The sequence below is a fragment of the Carlito syrichta genome, unplaced genomic scaffold (assembly GCF_000164805.1).
Source record: "Carlito syrichta isolate Samal-C Ts95f unplaced genomic scaffold, Tarsius_syrichta-2.0.1 Scaffold308971, whole genome shotgun sequence".
NCBI lineage: Eukaryota > Metazoa > Chordata > Mammalia > Primates > Tarsiidae > Carlito > Carlito syrichta.
The window spans coordinates 664,140-667,920 of NW_007253067.1; positions in this window are offsets into that span (position 1 = coordinate 664,140).

A 3,781-nucleotide genomic window follows, 5' to 3' on the forward strand; every position below is an offset into this window, starting at 1 on the left:
ATCAGGATAAAAAATCAGCAATGAGATCTGGAACCTCAATGAGACTCTTGACCAAATGGACTTAATTGATACCTACAGAACACTCCACCCAACAACCACAGAATATACATTATGCTCATCACTGCATGGAATGTACTCTAAGATCGACCACATACTTGGCTATAAATCAAGCACAAATAAATTTCAAAAGATCAATATTTTGTCATGCACCTTCTCAGACCACAGTGCAATAAAAATAAACATTGACACCAACAAGATTCCCCCCAAACCCACAAAGACATAGATACTAAACAGCATGATGCTAAACAACTCCTGGGTCAATGATAAAATCAAAACAGAGATTAAAAGATACCTGGAAACAAATGAAAATGAAGAAACATCTTATCAAAATCTCTGGGATGCATGAAACCTGTAGTAAGAGGGAAATTAATATTTCTACAAACACACATGAAGAAAATGGAAGGATCACAAATTAACAGCCTAGCAAATCACCTTAGGAAGTTGGAAAAACAAGACCATCAAAACCCTAACTTCATCAGGAGAATCCAGATCACCAAAATAAAAGCCCAAATCTGGGACATAGAAGATAAAAAGATAATACAAAAAATCAATGAAACAAAAAGCTGGTTCTTTGAAAGGATAAACAAGATTGATAGTCCCCTAGCTCGACTGACCGACAAAAAAAGAGAAAAAGCCCAAATGAGTACAATCGGAAACTCAAAATATGAAGTCACATCTGACCCTAAAGAAATACAATAGATCATTAGAGATTACTATGTACACTTGTATGGAAACAAACTTGAAAGCCTTAAGGAAATGGAAGACTTTCTGATATCACACAGCCTGGCAAGAAGAAATCGAGACCCTAAATAGACCGATAACAATCAAGGAAATTGACTATGTAATAAGTAAACTACCTACAAAAAAAAGCCCTGGACCAGATGGTTTTCCAGCAGAATTCTATAAAACATTTAAGGAGGAGCTGATACCAATCCTACTGAAAGTATTCCAGGTGATTGAGAAAGATGGAACCCTCCCCAAATCATTTTATGAAGCTAACTTCACATTGATACCAAAGCCAGGTAAAGACCCAACAAAGAGGGAGAACTACAGACCAATATCTTTGATGAACATAGATGCCAAAATTCTCAGCAAGATCCTAGCTAACCAGATTCAAAAACACATCTCAAAAATCATCCATCATGACCAAGTAGGCTTCATCCCTGGGACGCAAGGCTGGTTCAACATTTGCAAGACAATAAATGTAATTAAATACATCAACAGACGTCAGAACAAAAACCACATGATTACATCATGAGATGCAGAAAAAGCTTTTCATAAAATCCAGCACTCCTTCCTGATAAAAAAAACCTCAAACATCTAGGCATATGGAACATACCTCAAAATAGTAAAAGCCATCTATGACAAACCCACATCTAGCATAATCCTAAACAGACAAAAATTGGAACCATTTCCCCTGAAAACTGGAACAGGTCAAGGATGCCTACTCTCTCCCTCCTTTTCAATATAGTATTGGAAGTCCTGGCTAGAGCAATCAGAAAAGAGAAGACAATCAGGGTTTCCAAACAGGAAAAGAGGAAGTCAAGCTATCTCTCTTTGCAGATGACATGATTGTGTACCTTGAAAATCCAAGAGAATCTGTCAAAAGCCTTCTTGCACTGATAAAGGACTTTGGCAAAGTCTCAGTGTATAAAATAAATGTGCAAAAGACAATCACATTTCTTTACACCAATAATAAACAAACAAAAACCCAAACAAAAAGCACAATCCCATTCACAATAGCCACAAAAAAATGAAATACCTTGGCATCTTCCTAACCAGATACAGGAAAGACCTTTACAATGAAAACTATAAGACACTGTTCAAAGTAATCAAAGATGAAACAAACAAGTGGAAAAATATCCCATGCTCATGGATTAGAAGAATCAACATTGTGAAGATGTCCATCTTACCTAAGACAATCTACAGATTTAATGCAATACCCATCAAATTACCAGCAACATTCTTCTCAGAGCTAGAAAAAGCAATACAGGAATTCATATGGAAACACAAACAAACAAGAATAGCCAGAACAATCTTCAGCAAAACAAAAACAAAAACAAAAAAAACAAAGCAGAAGTTATCACATTAGCAGACTTCAAACTTTACTACAAAGCTATAATAATCAAAACAGGTTGGTATTGGTACAGGAACAGGAATATAGACCAATGGAATAGAATTGAGATTCCAGAAACAAATCTCCAATTTCTCAACCAACTCATCTTCGACAAAGCCTCCACCACCTACCACTGGGGAGAGGAGAACCTATTCAGTAAATGGTGCTGAGAAAACTGGCTGACCACATGCAGAAGATTCAGACAAGACCCCTATCTATCCCCATACAAAAATTAACTCTAAATGGATCAGAGATCTAAATGTAAAACCTCAAACCATGAGAACATTAGAAAATGCAGGACACACCCTATGGAAATTGGAACTGGCATCCAATTCCTGATTAAAACCCAAAACACACAGGACATAAGAGATAAGATAGACAAGAGGGACCTCATTAAACTGACAAGCTTCTGCAAAACTAAAGAAACCATCAAGAGAGCAGGGAGACAGCCCACAGACTGGGAAAAAGTATTTGCCGACTCCATGTCTGACAAAGGCCTAACATCTTGGATCTACAAGGATCTCAAATGTGCTGAAAAGAAAACAACCAACAACCCCATTACAAAGTGGGCAAAAGATATGAACAGATACTTCTCAAAAGAAGACATCTGAGCAGCCAACAGACTCATGAAGAAATGTTCAACCTCACTAATCATCAAGGAAATGCAAATTAAAACTACACTGAGATATCACCTAACTCCAGTCATAATGGCCATTATCAATAACAAAAAATAACAGATGCTAGAGAGGATATGGTGAAAAGGGAACACTTCTACACTGTTAGTGGAAGTGCAAACTAGTGCAACCTCTGTGGAAAGCAGTGTGGTGATTCCTAAAAGCTCTAAATATCAACCTCCCATATGACCCCACAGTTACCTTACTGGGAATATACACTGAAGAACTCAAATCACTCTATAAAAAAGCTACCTGCACATGTATGTTCATCGCAGCATTGTTCACAGTAGCAAGAACCTGGAACCAACCATGCTGTCCATCAAAAGATGACTGGATTTTTAAAATGTGGTACGCCGGGCTCGGCAGCTCAGCCTGTAATCCCGCGCCTTGGGAGGCTGAGGTGAGTGGATTGCCTGAGCCTGTGGGTTTGAAACCTGTCTGGGCAACTTGGCCTAACCTCATCTCTACAATAAATCAAAAAATTAGCCGGGCGTGGTAGCGTGTGCCTGTAATTCCAGCTACTTGGAAGGCTGAGGCAGAAGGATCTCTGGAACCCAGCAGGTCGAGGCTGCAGTGGCCAGGAGTGGCCACTGTACTACAGTCGGGGTGACAGAGTGAGCCTCCAACTCAAAAAAAAAAAAAAGTGGTACATATACATGATGGAATGCTATGCAGCCATAAAAAAGAACAAAATCATGAACTTCACAGCAACCTGGATGGAACTAGAGTTTATAATACTGAGTGATCTCTCACAGTAACAAAGATCTGAGTAGCACATGTTTTCACTCATATAGTGGACCTTGAACATCTATCATAACACAATAAGAAAAGGATTGACAGTTGCTGGAAAATATGGAGGGGGACAGGAAGGGGAAGGGAAATGGGATTAACGGTTGTCAATATCTGTCTGGGGACGGGGGGACACCCCTTA